Consider the following 11641-nt stretch of genomic DNA (forward strand, 5'->3'; position numbering starts at 1 on the left):
CTCAATTTTCTCAGATTAAATAAAATTTCAAAGTGTCACTCACTAGCAAACTATCAGTTGGAAGGTGGTTGATTTTTCTAACCCTATCTCTGGTCCAATTACAATTTTTAATCTATATGTAGATAATGGTGAACAAAACCCCTGTAGAAATGTCAAGAGTGAGGAGGTTATTAGCTTAGTTTTAATTACTGTCTATCATTCTTAGAAAACCGCAGTAACCTGATAAATTAGGTGACAGCGCTGGCTGTAGGAGTTTAGGTGGGCCTTAAAGACACACCGTTTTTTTAACCAAGGAGTTTGGGGTGGGCCGTCCTTCCCAGCATGGACACTCACAGAACTGGCTGGGTGTCCTGCCCCAGCACCCAGCACCCGGCACCCAGCACCCAGCACCCGGTGCTGTGCCTGGAGCAGAGCCGTGCAGCGCGCCCACCCCGCAGCCAGGCCTTCCCCTCGCCCTCCTGGCGCCGTGCTGAACGCACCCAAAGGCCTCCACTCTTCTGCTGGGAAGACGCTGGCAAGGCGGCTTATTTGTTGAAAACACCATTTGAGGTGAATTTTGTTTCTAAATGAGCACGGGACTGCGCCCAGAGCTCATCTCATTGACAAACAGTGTGTCCATTGCTTTTAAGGAGACAAGCTGCCATTTCGCTCCCCTGAAAAGCACATAATATGACAGGTGAAATGTCAGAAATGAGACTAAAGGCTTGGGGAAAACATTCTTCAGCTGTGAAGTATTCCCGCTAGGAATGTTAAACCGTAGATTAAACGTAAATGTCTCTAAAAGCCTGGAACGTATCACACTTTATCAGATGCCGCTCCCAATGCGTGCACACACATCGACATGCGCGCACACGCGGGGGCAATCTGAACTCCAAATTAGTGCCCGGGCCCCGCGGCTCTTTGGAGACGAGGGTGCCAGGAGGCGGCAGAGCTGGGGACGCCGGGGGGCCGGCATCTCCCCCCCGCCACGCTCAGCCTTCCCAGCCGCTCCCCCGCCAGCGCTGGGGCTCGGGGATGCAGCAGGGCGCTGAGGTGCTCGTGGTCCCTCGCCCACCGACAAGGCAGGCAGTGCCCGTCCTACACCGGGCACGCTGCTGGCACTGCCGCGGGAGCTGGGGATGCTCCGGCCGCGGCAGGGCCCCCACGCTCCCACACCCGGCCGGGGGCTCCGCGGGCTGGCAGGTCGGCAGGGATCGCCCCGCGTGACCGGGCTGCATCCATCAGCCAATAAACAGTTCATTGCACGGAAAGAATTATCTTTGCTGGCATTAAGGTCGGCTGTAACACAGACATTATTACTAGCGGGAGGCATATAAGTAGAGTCTGTGGCAGATCGCAGCCTGTAACTCTTTATTATTTATACCGAGGCAGCCGTGCTCCTGGGAGGCAGAGGTGGGATGGCTGCGCTCGCCCAGCGGCCCATGGGGACACCCAGGATGGGGAGTGGGCAGCCACGGCACTGGGCCCAGGCTCTGCTCCTCCAGTTTCTTCCTGGAAATGGGGCCCCGGGCAGAGCCCCCACGGCTAGCTGCCTCCCCGGTGCTGGTCCTGCCCAGCAGCATCCCGGCATCCTGCTCCCCGGTCAGACCCAGCGGGCGGCGGGGCTGGGCTGCACACAACGGGGCGGTGCGTGAGGCACACGGTGCACGAGGAACGTGGTGTACGAGGTGCACAGTGCACGAGGTGCATGGTGCTGGCCACCCACAGCCAGGTGTGGGCCAGCTCCAGGGGAGCAGAGCACTGTGAGCTCCGGGGCTGATGCCCCCAGGACCTTGCGTCCCAGGGGGAGTTCCAACATTTCAGCTTTTGGTGCTAGAGCCAGATCTGCGCAGATCTGCCCAGAAGCTATTAATAATGCAGGAGACATTTAGGGCAGACATTTAGGGGCCCTGAAGGGTTTTCATCCCCGGTGCCATGCTCCAGCTGCGTGCCGCTGTGCCAGCCACGTGCCTCTCTGCTCGCCCCGTCCCCCACTTGCACGGTGCTGAGAGCGCTGCCGTGCAGGGAAAAGCATCCCGGTGGCCAAGCACCCACGTGCAGGCTGCTCGGCTCGTGCTCAGCGAGCTGGGAGCCCTTCAGGAATTCATGCTCCACATCCCTCATGGCATCAGCTCGGTTTTTTTCTCTGAATTGTACCAAAACAAAGCATGCACGCTTACCTGCAGCATGCTGCCAGGGCTCTGCCCGCCTCCCTCCGAGCCCCTGGGTGATGGGAAATGCCTGCGCAGGTCACAGAAGCGCCGCCCGACAAGTGCAGCCGTCCCGGCTGCCTGACATTGTCATGGAAATCATGACTCCCTTCCACACTTTTCGAAATTAAAATGTGTCTCTGCTATAAGTTGTTATCAAAAATAGAAGCATTTTATCTATCTTTAGTACAGAACACAGATTGCATGGAGACATTCAATTTGGAGTCAATTTAAATTTCAATTGTCTGTGAAATCTAAATCAATAGGCTATAGTTCAATGGCGCTTTAATAAAACAGGACATAACAGAGAAATCATTAGGGATTACATATGATAAGAGATTGAAAACAGTGTCTGTGTAATGGTGGAGGAGCCATTAGAGAATTACCTCAAGCATTTGCAAGTAAACCAACAACCTCTTTCTCCTCCTGAGACTAACAAGAAGACTTAATTGTGCTGCAGCGTCTAAAAATACATCTCTGTCAGCCTTTTGATTGGTAGACAATTTACAGTGACATAAAAACCTCCGGGTGCCTCCCTGCTCCTCCGTGCACCTCGGGTGCCTCTGCCCCCCGGCCGGGCACTCGCCCCTGCGCACGGATCCAGGGGCCCCCCTCCAGCTCCTGGCACATGCCCGCAGCTCTGCGAGGGGCTGGGGGGGCTGCAGCACCACCACGCCGCCCCCCCCCCCCCCCCCACTTCTCTGGGGGGGCCGTCCTGGCTCCAGGCTCCAGCTCACGGGACGGTGGCTGGGGGTCCGGGCAGCTCCGGACAGCAGCAGTGTCCTGGGGTGGTGGCTGCCTGCGGTGATGTACGGCCCCGGGTTAAACCTCTCCCTGATTTATGGGGTGCTGCAGCACGGAGCAGCTTCCAAACAACATCAGTTAACTTTTATTTGCATTTAATAATAATTCACTTTCCTTTAGCTCGTTGCAAATTATCACAATCGGGCTGAAGATGAGATTGGATTTCATCAGCGCTGGTTTCCCACGCCTAGAGTGGAGAATCATCTGCATGGAAATGGCGTGCCGGGGTGACGGGGGAGGACGCCCATCACTCATCGGCCATGCGGGTCCCTTCCGAGCGGCACGAGCAGGGGCTGAGCGAGCCGGGAGCGTTCCGGGCAGTGTGGTGGGGACCCCGGGGGGCTATCGAGGGGCTCGGGAGGCAAAGTGAGTGCTGGGTGCAGGGGCAGGGCAGCTGCAGGAGGGGTGGAGGCAGCAAGGGGCCCGCCCGAGCGCTTGGCTGGGGGAGGAAAAGAGGAGATTAGATGGGGAAGTGTGGATTGGATTGGGTTGGGTTGGGTTGGGTTGGGTTGGGGTGGATTGGATTGGATTGGATTGGATTGGATTGGATTGGATTGGATTGGATTAGATTAGATTAGATTAGATTAGATTAGATTAGATAGGATTGGATAGGATTGGATAGGATTGGATCAGATTGCACAGCACCGTGTTGCACAGTTGACACCGCGCAGCAGTGTATCTGCTCACACAGCACCACGTTGCACAGCACCGCACTGCACAGCACTGGATCTGCTCACACAGCACCACGTTGCACAGCACCGCACTGCACAGCACTGGATCTGCTCACACAGCACCACGTTGCACAGCACCGCACCTCTCGGCACTGGATCCCCCTGCACAGCACCGCGCAGGGGCTGGGGGAGCAGCCTCGGGCAGCCTCCAGCCGCAGCCTGTCGGCCGGGGGGCAGGGAAGCGTGCACCCTGCTGCAGCACTCAGTTTGCTTCCTGCAGATGAGATGATCAGATGAGATCAATTAAGCTGAGAGTGAGTCTCAGGTATGAACATTAAAATACTATTAATTGGAAATGAGCTGAAAGTGGTTTTAATTGCTGCAAATCCCATTTGTCCTGGTCTAGAGGAGAATCAAGGCAACAGAAGACATCGACATAATCAGGAGAGTTTTGCAAGGTCAGAAAAGCCTCAATGGTGAAAAACAAAGTGTCCTGGGCTGCCACGGGGCCCAAAACAGCCCCGGCAGGGAGGCGTTCGTTGTGCACATGCACACACGGGCACGAAGCCCTGCATGGCCAGGGAAGGGCTCATTTGGGTTATTTTACACCAGCCTGATAGGGAAAAAATCTAACCCCAAGATTAACAATTTCAATAACAAACCAAGCAAAGTTAAGGGCATTCGAAAAATGTTTTTACAACCTTTGGTTAACCTGCAGTAACAGCTGTTTGAGTGTGTATAAATAAGACTATTCTGTGGAGGAGACAGGAAAAATTGGTTTTATTTTAAAGGACACTGTTTGGCTCCTGCGGTGCAGTGGCATCTGAGGAAATATTGTGCGGTGGCTACTGCGCGTCATGTTTAATACTCAGAAATGCAGCCATGGAGAGCAATACATCTGCTGGCTCCTGACAGCTGGGAAGCTGGGGTGTATTTTAAAACCAGCTTCTCTCTCAGAAGGAACATTTTGAGAGGAACACATAGGAAAAAACCCTCCAGGACAGCCTGGGTGCTGGCCAGTCAGCCCTGGCCCCAGGGGGTGCGTGGGTGGCTCTGGGGCAGCTGGGGGGGACGCAGGGGTCCCTGCCATGCACCCCTGCCCCAGGAGAGCCCCCAGCCCCCGCCGCCTCCACCCGGTAAATACGTCCTCTGGAATAACAGCTATAAAACAGGAATAATCCCCGCTGCCCCTTTTGTTAGAAAAAATCATGGCCTGGATTGGAACCAGAGACATGCTTTTCTCCACCTGAAAATAAAAGTGTCACGCTGCTTGCCGCTTCAAATCCTGGCAGAATGGGCTCCGGAGTCCACTAAAGAGTGAGACTTTAAGCCTCGCCATTAAGAATTACAAGAGATCCAGCGGGCAGCGTGGAAATACAAGAAATACTACAATGCCAGTGCTAAAACCTAATGAGAAATGGAACAAGCTGAGACAGAAGCTTAACAAGAAATACTGGACAAGTCCCCCAAGAAAAACTACAGGCAGCGCTGGAGAAGAGCTGCCAGCCGGCTCCGCAGCCGTATTGATCAGGGCCTGAGAAATAAGAGGAGGCCTTTGGAAAGTAGATAAACTGGGAGATATACAGCAGGAGAGGTCCAGAACTGATGAAAACGGGAGAAAATGCAGCTTAAATCAAAGGGCAAATACACAGAAAGAGAAAAGGTAATAGGATTTGTGTTTATGGCTAAAGAGGAGAGTTGTGGGGAGGTGATCAGGCACGGTGGTAATTGAAAAGAAATGGAAAATGGAGTTCAGTATAAATATTTTCTTGGGAGAAAGTGGGCTGAAAACTTGAAATAAACCATCATTAATACCAGTTCTAGAAGGTGCCTGGGAAGAATATGCAGGGAGGTGAGAGCGAGGGGGTTGTGGGCAAGGGATGGGCAGTCAAAGTAAGGGGCTGAGGAGCAGACCAGCTTCTAACTGCCCGGTGCTGCCTGGCTCTGGGTAGTTCTGGGCTCTGACCGTGAAGGTCTCCTGCGGCACTGCAAAATGCTGTGCTTCCCCCTTCTTGTCTGCTCAGAACCTGGTGGGAACGCCCTCTGCTCCTGCCTGCGGTGTGCCTGCCCATCCCCATCCCCGTCCCCGTCCCCCCTGTCCTGCAGTAAGGGGATGCTGCGGCTCCCAGGGGCTGCGCTGCCCGGGGCTGTGCCGTGGGCAGGTGGGGTTGCGATGAGCTCTGGGGCAGGGGTGGGAGGGCAGGGATGCAGGGCTCCTCTCCCACCCTGGGGCAGGAGGTGGTACGCACCCCTCCGTGCACACAGGGGGACGCTGCCGACCCTGGGTGCAGGGTGACACGAGCCCTGGCGTCACAGGGCCCAGGGCTCAGGACCGGGCAGAGGGTGCCCATCTCTGCCCATCCTGCCCCAGCAGCCGCGGGTGCGGGGCTGGAGCTGGCGCGGTGCCGGCTGCCGCCTCCCTCCAGCTCCCCGACTCCTCTGCCATCAAGCAGGCAGCCGATCCACAAATTCTCAGCATCCTGCCTACTAAATCTCGCCTGTCTCCCACGTGCTGCAAGGCACGCTCACCAGCATGCAGAGCATAGCTGCTGCCGCGGGGATTTGCAGCCGCCTCGCTCGCTCCATCGGCACTGGGCAGGGGCAGCGTGGGGCAGGGACAGCACGCACATTGCCCTGCAGGCAGGGCAGGAGCAGGCCAGTGCTCCCAGGGGGATGCACCCCTCTGCTGGGGCAAGCTGGGGCTGGGGTCAGCTCCTGGCATCCCACCCAGCTGCAGGGCTACGGGTGCCCCGAGCCCCAGGCACGGCTGGGGGGGCGCAGGGTGACAGCGGCCCCCCCCCACCTGTCCATCCTCAGGGGGTGTCGGGGCAGCTCCGCAGCCACCCCAGCCTCAGCCCTGCTCATAGGGTGCACGGCATCCCCAGCGCCCCGCACAGCCCCCGCAGCAGCCCCCTGCCTCCCGCGGTTGCCATGGCAATGAGGCAGAAAGGTTCGGCCTCGCCTCCCGCCATGCTCCGCGCCTGCATCCCTCCGCCCAGCATCCCTCCGCGCCCAGCATCCCTCCGCGCCCAGCATCCCTCCGCCCAGCATCCCTCCGTGCCCAGCATCCCTCCGCGCCCAGCATCCCTCCGTGCCCAGCATCCCCCCGTGCCCAGCATCCCTCCGCCCAGCATCCCTCCGTGCCCAGCATCCCTCCGTGCCCAGCATCCCTCTGCGCCCAGCATCCCTCCGCCCAGCATCCCTCCGCGTGGGCACAGCCGTGCCGCCAGCCCGCTGCAGCAATATCAATCAGAGCTAATTGGGAGGAAGCCGCCCCCGCCCCGCGTGCCCAGCTCGGCCGCTGCTGGCGCTGTGCCATCCCCAGCCCGCGGCTGTCTCCTGCCGTCCTGGTGTCCCCGAGCCCGGCTGGGGCCGGGTGAACCGTCAGTGGCAGGGCATCGGGCTGGCCTCGAGCTCCTCAACACCGCCAAAAAGCTCGGCACTCCGCACCGCCAGCCGGCCGATGCGTTTTCCACGTCTAAAAAATGTAATTAAATGAAAGGTCGTTCTTATTTATTCTTTCATTATGCAAGCCCCAAGCTATCAGACAGTCAAATTAAGACTTGGGAGCATTTAATGAAGGGCAGGGGCTGGATGCCGGCTGCTCTTGGGACGGTGCAGGAGCTGTAAAGGTGCTGACGGAACGAGGCGGCCGCATGGTCCCCTGACCGGAGCGGGGGTGCGGGAGGTGCCCAGGGCTTTTAGTGGCCACCCAATCAGTCTGAACGGCCACCTGAGTTGTGAAAGCACCCGTGTGCACCCAACGGGCGGCCCCAGTGACGGCTCCGAGGGGTGTCCCTCAACAAGTAGGATGGGGACACCCACGGCAGCCCCGTGAGGCAGGTCGGGCGGCGGAGCTGCAGCCCGGCGCGCTGCCCGCGGAGCGGTGCAATATTCACAGGGGAAGAATTTTTTTAATAGGGCCCCATGGAGACATCAGAGCAATTTTCAAGGAGGTTTGAAGCCACCAGGAAGCTTATTAGATCCGTTCTGCAGAGTTAATTTGATGTTGGTAATCAGTGAGCAAGTTAAGCAGTTAAGGAGGCAGTGGCTGCGAACAGTTTGGCTGCTCAGCCCGCTCGTAAGCAGCGGTTACTAATGAGCGCCTCATGAATATGAATGAGAGATGATTACAGTGTGGAAAGGGCAGTCAGCAAACCGTAAACTTAATTTTAATCTTTTTATTATCAAAGTCACGTTATTAATAATAGACTTTACATTAAGACCAGGCTCCATCAGCCAATTACTGCACCGCCCGGCACCCCGGCCCCGCACAGCGCCGTGCCCAGCACCGGGGCGCCGGCCGCTTCCCTCAGCGCCTCAGCACCTGCCCACGGCCCGCACGGGGCTGATGGGGCCGTTGGGATGCACGGAGCACCCCTCGGGCTCCCGGTGCCCAAGGACAGGGCGCAGGTGACCTGCACTCAGCGCCCTCCCTGCAGCACCCAGTGGCCGGGTGGCCAGTACGAGGGGCCAGGCACCAAGAGACGCTGTCCCCTCCCGCTGCGGCCAGCCAGGAGCACCCCGGTCATCGCCGCCACATTGGCACGCCACAGGGAACACAGCCCCTCGCTCCCCGTAAAAGGACGATCCTATTGTCCCGGTGTCTAATTAATTGTAATTATTTTCATATGACACTATCGATAGGGGCTGCTCGTGTAATGAGGCAGCAGTTCCGGTGTGAAATGCTGAAGCAAGGAATGTAGAACATGTTAAAAAATATTAATCTACAAATGAAAATGATTTTAATTGGATTCTGCCTTTGGGGTCGGGTCACTGTTACATTTTCAATCAGAGTTGTCCAGTCAGCAAAGCAGGCTGCGCAGCCCTTTCAAATGGAAACGGCGAGTGGCTTGCAGAGGTTAATAGGAATGTTGGAAAATAAATAGGTTATTGATTGATAATAACAATAAGCTGACTCCAGTTCTACCTTGGTGACCTTCCCTCACCCAACTTAGAGAAAACTCAGTTAGCATCTAATTACGGAGCGCCTTACAAACCCACGTATTAATGAGAGCGCGCGGCGGCACGGGCCGGGAGCCCGGTCTGGGTGGAGCAGAGAGCTGGGGGGGTGCTGGGGGGACACTGCGGGACCCCAGCACGAGGCACCTGGGTCTGCAGGAGCCGCCCCGAGCCCTTCTGCCGCACGGAGCCGGTGCTACCCAGGGGCCGCTGATATTTCTGGGGCTGATAGGAATTGGGTTTTTGTCTGGACGGGCCTCTACCTTGTTAATAACCAGCCCGATCCATCACCGAGCATCGATTGCCTGGCCGGGTGACCAAGGGGCTTTTCTTCCCTGCGTAACCCTGCCACAGGGGCACGAGTCCCCGCGGAGGTGGCCGCAGCTCACGCAGCACAGGCTGCTGCCAGCACGGCTCCCGTAGCCCCGTCTCCCGCGGGGGTTCGGTGCTGGGGCTGCTGCCCGGCCCAGGCAGCGCCACCGCCCCGTTCCGCGCAGGTGGGAGGAGAAGGGCCGCTGGCTTTGCACGCGCGGAAGTTTGTCGCCGATATTTTAATTGCCTCAAGATACGCCAGGGATCTCCTGCCCAAAGCTTCGGCTTTATTCATTATCTCGCACATGGCTTTCGGCTCTGTTTGCTGCGAGATACGAAGCAGCCACAGCCATCTGGAAAACAGGCGGGCTCCTCTCGGCCGGCACGGCGCCCGCAGACGAGCGCCCGCGCCCTGGGTGTAAATGCCCAGGCACCGATAACGCGCCCGAAATGGTGTCCTTTCGCACCGCCCATCTTTTTAACGTTTTCTGAATATGAACTCAGTGCAGAATTAGTTGTGAGAATGAGAAGTGGCCAGAAATAAATTATGCCGGGGAGAAGCACAGTTTGGGACTTCATGATTGTAATTATTATTACTTCCACCTTACTAATGAGGTTAGGTCAGAGGCCGCCTGTGCAGTTGCATTTCATTCTGCACCACGACACCCAGGCCAAACAAAGTCTCCCCCTGGCACCCCTGCGAGGTGCTGGGGGCTGCAGACACACGACGCCGTGCTCCGGGACTGCAGGGAAAACCTCTCGGAGGGTCTCTGCGATGTGCGCGCTGTGAGGTTACAGCCCGTGGGCCTCCTGTCTCAGCCAGCCACCTCCCGAGCCCGGGGGCGACACATCCCTGTGAGCACAGCTCTTGGAGTGCAGATAGGGAGGGGAAAAAAGGATAACTTTTATTTTTAATTGTCATTTTTGCAGATCTGAGACCAGAGACTCCAGACCTCTTCAGCGACCTCGGTGCAGCTGGGACTCGCAGCAGAGCTGCAGGCACCGGGGTGGTTCACAGCTCCCGACGCTGAGCCACTTCCAGCCCAGCAGCTCCGCAGGGATGTGCAGCTCACAACCACAGCACCAGACCCTGGGCATCCGCAGGGACACCCGGGCAGCTCCAGGGACCCCTGGCAGCACTGGAAGGGTTGGGCAGGATGGAGAGGGGCCCTGCCAGGGCTGGGGAGGGGGGAGCAGCCCAGGAGGCTGGGGAGTGGCGTGCCCGGCAGTGTCCTGCCTGCCTCCTGCTGTCCCTTGGCAGCTCCATGGCCAGCACCGGGGTGGTTTGGGACATCGGGGGGCACTCGGGGCCCCCACAACCCCCTCGGGCTGAGCCCTCCCTCGCAGGAGCCCTCGGCAGCTCCTGGCTCACAGTGCCGGAGGAACCTGCAGTACCTGCAGACGCGAGCGAAATGCCACATATCAATTTCACGGCATCACTTTGCAATTTGATGCAAATGAACAACATTTCTCCTGCTTGTACACATTTTCTGTCAACACGTGTTTGAGAGACTTGCTGTGACATGTCAAAATGCTGCTTACCGGGGGGAAAATAAACACGGCGGTTTGGTTTGGCTGCTTCCCTCCCGCGCTGCCTGGAGGGGAAGGGGCCGCGCGGGGGTGGTCTGCAGGCACAGCACCCGGCCCCCAGCCATGGGGCAGTGGCCCCCTGCTAGGAGCGGGCCAGGAAAGCGCCTCGTCCTGCTCGGCGTGCCCGGTGTGCCCGAGTGGGAGCTGCGCCCCGTGGGCACTGCCCACAGCGTCTCCTCCGTGGGCGTGGGGATGTCCCTGTGCAGCCTGCGCTGCTCGCCCCCGCGGGCTCCAGCAGGTGCCCCACAGCAGGTGCCCCACAGCAGATGTCCCACAGCAGATGTCCCACAGCAGGTGCCCCCACAGCAGATGTCCCACAGCAGATGTCCCACAGCAGGTGCCCCCACAGCAGGGGTCCCCGTGCCCCCCCCTGCAGCTCCCGGCTCGGGGCTGGGCGCACCCCCAGGACCCCGCAGAGCCCCGGCTGCGCTCAGCCCCTGGGGGCCCCCCCCCGGGTGCCCCCCCCCCGCTGCCCGGCGTGGCCGGGGGGCTGCGGGCTGGCTGCGGGCTGGCTGCGGGCTCCCCGTGCAGGGTTCGCTGGAGCTCGAGCTCCACCTGCTGCCGCCGGCACCGCGCCCGCACCCCGCACCCCGCATCCCGCATCCCGCACCCCGCACCCCGCATCCCGCACCCCGCATCCCGCATCCCGCACCCCGCACCCCGCATCCCGCACCCCGCACCCCGCATCCCGCATCCCGCACCCCGCACCCCGCACCCCGCACCCCGCACCCCGCATCCCGCACCCCGCACCCCGCACCCCGCATCCCGCATCCCGCACCCCGCATCCCGCACCCCGCATCCCGCACCCCGCATCCCGCATCCCACACCCCGCATCCCGCACCCCGCACCCCGCACCCCGCATCCCGCATCCCGCATCCCGCACCCCGCACCCCGCACCCCGCACCCCGCATCCTGCATCCCGCACCGCACCCCCTGGCTGGGCTGTCCCCGGGCAGGCTCCCCCCGCACCCCGGCTCCCCGCGGACCCCCGCCTTGCAGCTCTTGGGCTCCAAAAGCCGTGAGCCGGGCCCCGGGCGTGCACCTGGAGCAGGGCTCGGGGCTGTGCCTGCTGCCAGCTCCGGCAGCGCACCCGGCACGGGGCTGCCCGGGGGT

This window comes from Anser anser, assembly GCF_964211835.1.
Source record: "Anser anser genome assembly, chromosome: 18".
NCBI lineage: Eukaryota > Metazoa > Chordata > Aves > Anseriformes > Anatidae > Anser > Anser anser.